Source organism: Rhinichthys klamathensis, unplaced genomic scaffold (genome assembly GCF_029890125.1).
Source record: "Rhinichthys klamathensis goyatoka isolate OS25496 unplaced genomic scaffold, OSU_Roscu_1.1 h1tg000232l_1, whole genome shotgun sequence".
Classification (NCBI taxonomy): domain Eukaryota; kingdom Metazoa; phylum Chordata; class Actinopteri; order Cypriniformes; family Leuciscidae; genus Rhinichthys; species Rhinichthys klamathensis.
Window position 1 is genome coordinate 1,331,260 of NW_026606756.1, and position 13,173 is coordinate 1,344,432.

A 13,173-nucleotide genomic window follows, 5' to 3' on the forward strand; every position below is an offset into this window, starting at 1 on the left:
GTCGATTCAGTATTATTATGGCAGAGCTTATCTGAAGTTTAATTGGCATAATAACTATGTTACTTGTCATAACGATAACTATGTCGTTACTTGGGTCAAAGAACACTATCATACATGTCATTATGAACTTGGCTTAGAAAAATTCAGAGGACCTTTAGGCTTGTTCTCACATTATCTAGGTGTCACGACGATACAGATAACCAGGCGCAGACTCAGTGACTTGCTTGTTTGTATGCTGCATCTGATCAGCAGCCTACTACTGATTTCACCGTACTGATTTGTCAAAATATTTTTTTTTTGAGAAGTTTCATTTGTAAGCCTACTTTCATTACCCTGTTCTTTATAAGAACCTAACACAAGCAGCATTCCACCCACACAAATAACCTTAATAAAATGATGCAAGAGCGTTCAATGAACTCAATAAAAGAAGAATATCTTATGCTGTTTCCGGGATTTTATAGCAGCTGTTACCATGCAGTTTTAAAATATGCTCCTGAATAGAATGTTCCATTTTGTTATGCGAAATAAAAGTCTGGGGGGGGGGGGGGGGGGGTATAAAGTTTTTTACATTGTTGTATAGGCCTACACCTGTCCTGACATTAATTTATAAAACAAGAAGTAACTGTTAATGAAAACTATGAAAAGATTTGATTGATATCAAAAGAATGAATGCAGAAAGCCTTGCACTTTAAGCAAAACCGCAAAGATCAGGTAAAATATAATACTTTTGTCTAAAGCCAAATGAATAGATTAATCCATGAAGGTATCTTATTATAATTGCAAAAGCAATATATGGCAATGAATATAAAAGTTCAGTGTAATAGAAAATTGCTTGAAAAAGATGTGGGAGAATCATTCAAAGTGGAATATTATATTATATATGCACACTTTCCTGCATGCATCTTTCACTTTTATCTGTAGGCAGGGAGGGATATTTTTCCATAATGTTCAAGCTACTCTTTTCTATACAATGAACGTGGATACTGATTTTGACTGTGAAAAAAACAAAAAAAAAAACACCATGAAAGTAGCCCATACTACCAATGTGCTCTGTCAGTTACATGAGATTTGTTGTAGGAAATTAATATGCAACTTGTGTTTCTGGGATGGTTATTGGAATTCTCAGACTTTGTTTTAACAGTCTGACTTCTCAAGGGACGAAGGTTATGTGATTCTGGAGTTGGTTTTAAAAGCTCTGAAACACCTAGAAACAGTGGTTGTTTAAGGCATGCATCCTGCACTGTGTTCTTCTCATCAGACAACATCATGTGGCAGATTTCCCATAGAAGAGACAAGGGAAGTGCCAAACCAGGAGGATAGAAACTGGAGTTATCTTATAGGATCATGATCACTTGTGTCCTTTTTTCCAGTGTGGTGATATGCTGTGGTTATTTAATTGGTTATAGTGGTCCCAATGAACTTGAGTGACTCAATCATAACCGCAGCTGTTACACCTATTTTCCAGAAGAGGTGGGTTACTTTCCAAGAGGTAAAACGAGCAGCCGTGAGGCACTCTAGTGCTCATATGGAATTTTACAGGTTTTAGCCCAGGTGTTTGTGATCCGATCCACTGACACAAAGATGGTGTTATATTTACTTGTCTCAGAGCCAAAGTTCACAAATTGCATTCTGATGTATTTGCCAAGTGTGGCAGAGGTGTAGCACTGTGCCTCTCAGAAGCAAGTAAAAAAGGAAAACGTAATGTTCGGAAAACGTAAGAAAAAAAATATTTATGAGTAGGCCTAATATTAATTGTTTTTATTTATCAGTAATATTAACTTTTGACTTCCTGTAAACCTTTGTAATACTCCACACAACCAGGTAACGTTATATCGGCCTTTATTGTCGATGAGGCATATTTTATACTGTTTTAACATACACCATTGCCAACATTTAAAATCATAAAAAAAAAATATTAGAAGTAAAAACTAAAAATGTAAAAAGCAATTCAAGTGTAATCAACCGGCCTGTTATCCAATTTCCACCGTATCAGCTCTGGTTCTCGTGCCTGAGATGAACTCACGCTCTGCGGGTGAACTTCTAACTTTAGTCCGCCGTCCTGCGTTTCACTCATAGCCGAAAGATGCTGCGACGATACTGATCCCATAACCTGCCAATAAACAAACAGTGCACAGTTCTGAGGATATTTTATCATCTTCTAAACGAATTATATTCATTATCTTTAGAAAGTCGTATGTTTTATGCATGCAAGGCATCATGCATTTCAACTTACCCAATTTCTTAAGAGTGTGTTAAATATATTAAAGGTCCCCTGACATGGTTTTTTTATTTATTATTTTATAATGTTTCCTGGGTTGCCCTTATAATGTTAGTATGTTTTTTAGATCAAAAATAGCCATAATTTAGAAATAAAAGGCATTTTTCCTAGCCTGATTTTAGCCTCTGATTTGAATGCTCTGTTTGAAGGGGCGTGTCTGCTGTGGGATTCAGTGTATGTGATTGGCTAACATGCTTGCATATGAAATAGCTACATATTACATGTGAAACTCTCTCGAATACCTTTACTACAGTTATCATACGTTTCTACTATTACAGCTATCGAGATTAACGAATCGTTAGAAGTTTTAAAGTATTTAGATCTATTCCCATCACATAAAATGTTGAGCATTGAGCAAGCAGATGACAGTCTGTTGATCGCCAGAATAAAGATCTTATCATTGCAACGCAGTTTCTGCACTCTCTAATGCTTTCACCAATGCAAACACGATGATGTACAGTAAGAGCTCCTTTGTGCAGTGTAATTGATTCGCGTCATTGATTTCATAACGAGTTGTCCAGATAAACTTGCGCTGTGTGGAAAGATTGTTTTTTGATCGCTTTCTGTATATAATTTGTTCACAATTTAAATAAGATTATTTTCATCCTACTAAAAGAAACGATGTGAAGTTGATATTTTAGTCACTGGCTTGATTTACTGATGCATATTGAACGATTTTGAGAAAAAGATTACCTGTCTGAACTTGAACAATAGGCTACACATCAGAAACTGTTGCTTGGTAGCTCGATCGATTTATTTTCAGACGTTCATCGAGGCCAGCTCTGTATTGGCCCAAGTTGAGGAAACAGTCGTAGGTGAAATGTTTGGACCATACAAAACTTTGGGAAGTTGTGTCGGCGCATTTCCAGAGAAAATAAAATGAACCCATTGTTTCTTCAGAGGCTCGGATGAAGGAACTAAACAATAATTTTGTGTTCATTTGTACATCCGAACACCGATCAACTGCCATGCTTCGCTCGTTTGCAAGCCATGATATCTCTCAGGAAAAACTCAAATCGCGCTCGGCTCGCGCGTTCGTACTTCCTAGCTCATTTTCTCATGGGCGAGCCAAATTCTCTGGGTGGGTAAAGCAGAGAAAGGGGAGCATACCCGGCGCTATGGGCGGGCCTTAGGGGGCCAGGCCCCCCTAGAGCTCCTGTGCCCCCCCTCCATCCAATTTGCATTTAATAAATCATTTTTTAAATAATAATAATTTACGTGTAGTATTTATATATTTATTGATGTGTGTATTTAAGTGTAATGTTTGACTCATAATCTTATAAAAAAACACTCGGAAGTTAGACTGATTGTTTACAAAAAAGGGGTTTCCCTAACAGCAGCATCTCGGTAAAGTTATAGCGAAGCAACACGCGCTCGGTTTTGCCTAAGCTAGCTAGCTAGGTTAAATTAATCGTGAAAGTGGAAATTGAAAATATGGATACGAAGGTTTTTCGTTACGCTCGCATGAGGAGGTTTTCAGGCAATTCGAAAAAGGAATATTTCGCAAAACTGCAATGGAAACAGTTTTTGCGCATTTACAGTCACTTGACTTTGAAGACGCGGTGTGTTTGGGGTCTGTGGACGCAAATAATAATAATAATAATTAACATTTATTAGGCTACATATTTAGAAAGCAATTCGTAAAATGTCATTCATAATGATTTTGACGCATATCCAAGTGTTTGTGCGAGTGTGGAGCACGCACTGGATGGCAGGGAGGCGCGGGTGCGAACACTTGCATTTCCTATCAACAGTGGAAACAACTTAAAATACTCTATCATTTCTAGCCACACAGAAAATAATAATACATTATTCTCAACTACTTTTATTTGCGTAAACTCAAAATAACAAGAAAACGTTGTGCTTTGTAAAATAAAATAAAACAATCAGGCGCGGTTTCATGATGACCTGGAGCACGAGAACTGAAACAAAATATAGCCTAGGCTAAAGCTTGAAATGTCTTTTTTTTTTCATATTAATTAGTGAATATTTTAAATGTTTAATAAAGGGGCAAAAAGTCATAAACAAAAATCTGAAAATCCCTCAATAGGCCTATTTATTATTTTGCGCAGCATTTTGGTGCGTAGGCTACAGTTCAAATTTACATTTTGGTGTTCAACTTTGCGTTTTAAAAATACAACAACGGTTAATTTTTCGTTTTGCAAAATTACCTGTTAAAAAAGGAAAAACGACTGGACACAAAAGTGACCCTGACACTGACCATTTGGACAGAATACGAGACATAGTTATTTATTAAATTCATAAAAAAGAAACAATAATGACAGGAATAGGCTACTGGATTCTAAACCTCAAAGAAATGCCACAATCAAGACCTCGGAGCAGAAATGAGGGAGAAACACTCCTTATATGTGCCGTTCGCAGTATGACGTCATAAGGAGGAGATTCAAGATCAGCCCGTCTGAGCTTTCATTTTCTCAAAGGCAGAGAAAGATAGCCAAAGCTCGGTTTACACCGATTGAAATTTCTAGCCACTGGGGGACCATATACAGGCTAGGCCAGGGGAACTCATATTAATGTTAAAAAACCTCAGAAAGTGAAAATATCATGTCATGGGACCTTTAATAATATTTATTTGAATTAAGTAATACTTGTGGTTCTTGAAACAGATCAGTTTAATTCTCCATTCTCAAATATTTTGATAGAAAATTCACAAATATATTAAGTGTAGGCTATTATAAATAAATAATTGGTTAGTCAAAAACTCAATTTTTTAGTGTAAAAACCTTAAATATAACTGTGTCAGGTGTGAGGTTGAGGAGATGAAGCGAGGACTCAATTGCAGGAAAAATGGGTTTTTAATAAGTATAAAAAATAAAACAAATACAAACAAAACGACCCCGAGGGGTAACACAAGACAGACTTGGAAAACAAAAGACTTGATTTGACTTGACTGAACTTGGCAACAGCATCTAGGCAGGACACAAGATTCGACGGCGAAACAGCACAGGACTGCAAACACAGGAAGAATAAATAGGGACACCAAACAAAGGAGCTAACGAAGGAGGACAGGTGGGGCAAACAAATCAATAATCAGGTAACAAGATGGGAGGGGCTAGACAATCAACAGGAGAGCACATGGCACAAGGAAACATACATGACAAGCCATGTGCTCACACCAAACATGACTTGAACACAAGCACATAAAACCAATCATCAGCCATGTGCTCACACAAAACGAGACATGAATACGCAGCTAATGAAAACACTCATAAGCCACGTGTTCACACAAAACATGACAACATGAAAGCACACAGCTAGTGAAAAACACAAGCTGCGTGCTGCACAAGACAAGACATGAAAGTACATGAAACAAGGCACAGACAAGACAAAACAGGAGCGTCAGGGCTCTGTCACAAAACCAAGAAATAGAAGTGACAGAACCCTGACAAACTGTACATTTTAGAAAAAATTAACTGTTGGATTTTTAGTCAACTATTTTGGTATGTTTAACTCAAACAATCAAGTAAATGATATTCAGATATTGTATTAAGTTAATAAAGTTAATTATTACTGTGATATTTACTAAGCCACAAATTATTTTTTAGAGGTAAGGGCCACAAGTGAATAGATTTTTGTTGACATATTAGAATTAAAGGTTTTACAGAGAGGATGTACAAATCAGAAAATATACAAATCAGAAAATACCGCCAACAGCCAGAATTAAAAAAAAATGTCTTTAGCATTAAATCAAGCTACATTTATGAACAAACCCCTCTGTAAAAACCTTCCGAATTTGAATAAAACTGGAAAGTTTATATACAGTAGGGTTTGCTAGTGGAGATTTCTGGGTCAGTGCATGAGATTTTTTTTTATCCTCCTCCTCTATAAGAAAACACTTAAATGCATATTTTGGGTGTAGACTTGAGACTGAATGAAGACATGTGGAAGGAAAATAGCCCAAAATCTCAAAATTGACCTGTGCATGAAAAAAACAATGGTTTTGCCTGTATTACGTTGGCATAAAGTAGGAGAGAACCAAGTACAAATGTAAGTGTTCTTTCTAACAATACTGATGTCAAACATGTTCATTTGAAACATTTCGAAAACACACATACACCACAACAGTAACATTTATACATTTTGTAGTCCAGTTCAAACATTTAACAAATCACTTCAAATACTGTATTGCAATCCCATTTAAGCATTTGGCAAACACTTTAGGCCTAAGTGAAAGACACTTCATTCACTGATTGCTCTCCCTGGGAATCGAACCCATGACCTATTTAGGTCAATGTTAAACTATCATCCATCAGTTTAGAAGCACTTGAACTCCTTTGTCTGGTCTCATTATCCATAACGGTCAAAACTAAGTGCTGAATCCAGTTTAAGTCAAAAAGGAAACCAAGCTTACAGACAGAATAATATCTCTGTTTTGCCGATAGATAGTTTTTACCATATATAGCTCTTTTTTACATACGTGTATAAAATTGTGTTGTGCACAGCTCTCTTTAAAGAGAGCATTGCCTATTCATCTGATGTATGTATGAGATGCATTAATAAAATTGTAATAGGATACACAAAATAAACTAAAATAACCAATTAATATAAAACAAAATTTCAAATGAAATATTTTAGAGTAACAGCATACGCTCTTGCTGTCCACCACCTAAGGACACTCTGTATCACTGGTTTTAGAATCACTGAAGCTAGAAGCTTAGGGACAGTAATTGTTTGAATATATTTATACATAAACACAGCTGGTGTCGTCTTATCAGGCCTTGCAGCTCGTGTTTTGTCTTTTGAGAAGTATATGGACAGTATCCTCTTTGATATAGCCTAAATGAAGTAGACGTTTTGAGAGAGATAGGTGAAGTGGCAAGGATGAGGTGTGAGTTTGTACAGTAAATCTGTTTCATGTGGGATAGCAATTGGAGGAGGTTCATGCATAATTTTAGATATATTGTAGGTAAGCTGTAAGTGGTTTGAACAATTGATTGCTAAGGGCATTATTGCATGAAACATTGAGCATGAGAAGATTAGAAGATACTTAAGGCATATTTTTTGAGTAACACTTTCCTCAACTGACTGATCTGATTATCTATTTTTTTCTCCCAGCACAGACAGACAATTTGAAAAATAACCACAACATATGTATTTACATTGCTTTAACTCATCAAAATAAATATTTAAATCAGTTTAATGTAATTTAAGTTGAAATGGCTTAAACATCTCAGTTGATTGTAGTTAACAATTTAAGGCAGCAACTTTTTATTTACAGTGATATGATCAAATGCATTTGTATCTTATATTTCAGATTCAGACATTTCACCCTTAAATCAGTTCATCTTTGAAAACCAAGGTTGTGTGGCAGTCAACGAGCATTTCCACACAGCATTTTGAAAATAAACATTGAAGGAAGTCAAGAAGAGAAAAATTATATGGTTAGTGTTGCAATGTGTTAGCAGGGATGTGACTGATAGGACAGGGGACTGAGATGTTTAAGGGCTGGGTAAGAGTGATAATGTTTCCAGCTGCTAGAAAATAGCTGGTGCAAGCTTTTGGAAAAAATCCTCTGTGCCCATTGGGGCGGGAGAAGCTCTTTCAGTTAAATGTTATTTTAAAGGCTTTTGTTTGTCTTTATTCAAGGTGATCGTTTAGAACCTCTACTTCGGGGAGGGGGTGTGATGAATGCTTTGCCTTCCCTTCAATCAAGGTTTCCAAATGAACTCTTTTTACAACATTCTCCCTGCACTCTTTCTGCCATACACTTAATCTTTTTGTTTTGCTGTGTTTGATTTAAAAATCATCTTCTCTAATCCCATTGGGTTTATCTGGACTCTCTGGCACACAGAATTTGAAAACTCCTATTCAAGTTTGTTTATGTATAATAACCAGAATCAGAAACCAAAATTGTTTTGTTGAGTTGTGAGTTGGTTGTGTGTGTTCATTTCTGTCATTATTCCTATTTGCATTTTGAATGAGCGTCATAGTGTTCTGATACCTAGAATAAGGTTAAGAGCTGTCAACATAATTGATGTTTCCATACTCCTCATTTTGAGGGTTTTTGAAGTGGCACGTTGCTGAGGTTATGCAACCACACGACCAATGCTGCTGTGTTGCACAGTTCAGTAAATTTTTAAAGCAGACATTAAAAAAAAAAAATAGCATTCCCATAGGTGCACATTAGACACTAGACTGACCCTAAGGACATTGTTCTAAAAGCTTTTAAAAACATTACATTTTTATTGTGGGATTTTGTCTTGTGTTTTTCATCAATCCTATTTTGATTTTGAAATGAGAGGGATTATTGAAATAAACATGTTTGTGCAAACAAAGAGCAGTGATGTTGCCAATTCATCATTGCCACCACCAATTCATTAATACGTTTTCATTCATCTTCAGAAAGCTTTTGGAAATTGCATGGGAAATTAGTACAAATTTGTAGACTATAGAAATCAGTGATTTCCATTCACTTCAGGAATAATAGGAAAGTATTAAATGAAACAGGAATATAAAATGAGTGGTGTTTTATTTACAGTCCTTATGTTATTTTCCTCCACAAGTCAAAAGTGAGACTGACATCATCAGAATAATACAGAACAAATTAGAAGCAGTATCAAAGCATAGCACACTTCCTGTATCCCAGGTGGGCTGGAATTCTCAAGGTATGTACGCAATTTAGCAGTTGGCAGTCTTGATCTTCTCTGTCAAACTGTGGGCAGAACGCACATGCAAACTATCTGGTTCATATAGAGGACCAGTGAGCACCGCAGGTTCATTATTGCACACATTAGGGAGGACTCAAACCCGAGATAGAAACGAGGTAAAAGAAAAAAGAGAAATGTAGAGTGATGTAAAGAAGTGACTGAGACTATTGAGCTGAGACTGAGTGATATAAATGAAACAAAAGAGAGAAAAAAGGGAGACATTGAAGGGGACGATTCATAATTTGTAAAAAGAAATGTACAGCAATATCGGAGGTTAACCACCAAAATAAGAAATTACACTGACCATTAATCATGTGAAACACATTTCTTGAAACTATGCCTCGTATTCTCAAAACAGTAAACACAAATCCATAACGTCTCACCCAATTCCCCAAACATCCTATTTTCAGGTCAAAATGAACCTCTACACTCAAAACCATTCACTCTTGCTGAAAAACCAAACTTTGCCCTCAGACAGGACACACAAGCCCTCAACAATACACACACTACAACACAGTCTTACACACTGGCGCTATAAATTCAAAACAACATTTCCAAAACTGGTAAGTCATGTTGCTTGTGGTCCCCCCTCCCCCCTCCGTCCCCCCCCATCTTTTTTTTTACTCTCTCCTACTCTTACGTAAGATGTGTGTGAGCATCATATGACAGTAAAAGAGCACACACAAACCTTATTCAAATCTGGAATTGTATTGGAATGGTAAAGAGTGTTGGTACATGCCTCCACTCAAGGATATGATGAACAAGTCTAAGAATGTTCCACATATGGTTGAAATACCATCATTGGCCTAGAAAGATAACATTCTGGGAGTCAAGACTATAAAGGAGAAAGGATGCCCTCCCTTCACCACTCTGTGTGACTGTACGACTGCTGGCCTTTTCTTGCAAGAACATAAACCTCATCAAAGACAATTGGAAATGTTTGTCTCTTATTCAGTGATAGAAATTTGTTTGCCACCACACCTCCCTGAAGGTTCTGATGATGGAGGCGACGGTGAAGCGACTCAAATTTGGCTGTACTCTTTGCCCAGCCTCCCTCATAGTCATACCATGGACAAGTACATGGCCAACTAAAGTGGCTTGAATTTCATCTGAGACTGCTTGTCTTCTTGCCCTTGCCCTTCCTCCTCCTTCTCCTCCCCCTCCTCCTCCTCTTCCTCTCCCTCCTCTTCCTCTCCCTCCTCGACCTATTGCTTAATTTCTCTGTGGATCCATTGTTCCAAAACTCAGTAAACTGATTTTTATCTTTTATAAAAGATTGTATAACCTTTTATCTATCTATTGAAGGATCTGACTGATGTGTGTTCAATTTTGACTCTTAGTGTTTTCACCTGGGTAAATGTGTGCTAACTGAGCTGAAGCTGTGCTGACTTGAGTGAACAATATTGAATGCTAGTGCTTTCTAAATGACCACGTGGTGTAGGCAATGAGAAATGAAGGGATTTGTGTGTAGAGTTTTGCTGTGACAGGTCAACAAATCTGACTAATGTGTCAAAACAGGGGAATAGTGTTCATAGTTCAGTGAAATGGGTGTGCTTTTTGATAAATGGCATTATAGTTTTGAAATTTTAGTTCAAAAGCCTGGTTATAGTATTTAAACAATCGAGAAAAACTGTAAAAAATACACATGGATATTTTAGAACCATATACTATATATATATATATATATACACTCACCGGCCACTTTATTAGGTACACCTGTCCAACTGCTCGTTAACACTTAATTTCTAAGCAGCCAATCACATGGCGGCAACTCAGTGCATTTAGGCATGTAGACATGGTCAAGACAATCTCCTGCAGTTCAAACCGAGCATCAGTATGGGGAAGAAAGGTGATTTGAGTGACTTTAAACGTGGCATGATTGTTGGTGCCAGAAGGGCTGGTCTGAGTATTTCAGAAACTGCTAATCTACTGGGATTTTCACGCACAACCATCTCTAGGGTTTACAGAGAATGGTCCGAAAAAGAAAAAACATCCAGTGAGCGGCAGTTCTGTGGGCGGAAATGCCTTGTTGATGCCAGAGGTCAGAGGAGAATGGCCAGACTGGTTCGAGCTGATAGAAGGGCAACAGTGACTGAAATAACCACTCGTTACAACCGAGGTATGCAGCAAAGCATTTGTGAAGCCACAACACGCACAACCTTGAGGTGGATGGGCTACAACAGCAGAAGACTCCACCGGGTACCACTCATCTCCACTACAAATAGGAAAAAGAGGCTACAATTTGCAAGAGCTCACCAAAATTGAACAGTTGAAGACTGGAAAAATGTTGCCTGGTCTGATGAGTCTCGATTTCTGTTGAGACATTCAGATGTTAGAGTCAGAATTTGGCGTAAACAGAATGAGAACATGGAACCATCATGCCTTGTTACCACTGTGCAGGCTGGTGGTGGTGGTGTAATGGTGTGGGGTATGTTTTCCTGGCACACTTTAGGCCCCTTAGTGCCAATTGGGCATCGTTTAAATGCCACGGCCTACCTGAGCATTGTTTCTGACCATGTCCATCCCTTTATGGCCACCATGTACCCATCCTCTGATGGCTACTTCCACCATGTCACAAAGCTCTAATCATTTCAAATTGGTTTCTTGAACATGACAATGAGTTCACTGTACTAAAATGGCCTCCACAGTCACCAGATCTCAACCCAATAGAGCATCTTTGGGATGTGGTGGAACGGGAGATTCGCATCATGGATGTGCAGCCGACAAATCTGCGGCAACTGTGTGATGCCATCATGTCAATATGGACCAAACTCCCTGAGGAATGCTTCCAGCACCTTGTTGAATCTATGCCACGAAGAATTGAGGCAGTTCTGAAGGCAAAAGGGGGTCCAACCCGTTACTAGCATGGGGTACCTAATAAAGTGGCCGGTGAGTGTATATATATATATATATATATATATATATATAATAGAGTAGCTACTGAATGTACTGTGTCATCTCTTCAATAAAGAGGTTCTCTTCACATCTTCACAACCAAATTAAAATGCTCATATACACTTCAGTGCCAGGATAATTATAGGTACTGCCTCACAACTTTTTATTTTATTTTCTGTATCCATTCTTGATTGGACATCTCAAGTAAGAAATGATGGTAACACTTTACAATAAGGTTCAGTTCGTTAACAGAGGTTAATGCATTGGGCATCATCAACTAAAAATGAAGAGTACTTTTTACAGCATTTATTACAGTAACGTTACTTTCTCATATACTAGTATATGTTTTAGATTTCAGTTAATGTTAGTAAATTATAAATTATATAAATAACATTATTTTGATTAATTAACATTGAAAAATAGTATATTTATAAATTGCATTAACAAGTTAAAATAATCTATTTCCATTATATGATATGTACTGTAGATGTTTTGTAAGACTGGATTCTATTTATTTCTAATTCTTATTGCATATACATTTATTGAGTATATTGATTGTTATAGTGTAACTGTAATTGTTAACTATAGTGCCCATTTGCAGATACTTGTAGATAAACTGAAAACGAGATACCATTAATTTAGTGCTCAACTGTGGCAATTTAAATCAAAATCTTTTCTGAAATGTACTAAATATCACCTTTTTTTTCCCCCACGGGTGACTCAAACTTCCTCTATTACTTTGATTGTGAGAATTGGATTTGTAAAATTCCTTTGAAATGTCCAAACAACCAATGTCCAAAAACAATATATTCTCCCATGAATCTCTTACTGCAAGAGGTTTATGCAGAGGCAGAGCCACAGATATTATTACCATGCTCTGTGATCCACTGCTGAACCCTCTCAATGGAGTCAGTCCTAAAGGGAAATCAGCAAGCGTTATATATATATATATATATATATATATATATATATATATATATATTATCTTTCAGTCAATCCAGCTGTTCTCAATGGCCTTGAACTCACATGATCCTTCTACTAATCTCAAATGTTCAATTCTGGTCTGATCAGCCCTGCAAAAACACAAAACTGGATGGTAGATGAAAGGTGGATGACGCAAGCAAACTATGAAAAGCAAACCTCCACAATTGCTCGGTTTTGATTCAAAGTGGCGACATTCACCTTGAATACATACAGTCATGTTTGAAAAATTTAAAGTGTTATTCAACCAACGTCTAACCAAGGGCTGAATAGTGGGCTGATTAGCAAATCAATTTATGCTTGAATTTAAAAAGTGGTTAATGGGGTATTGTATTGGATCATTTGTCTCAT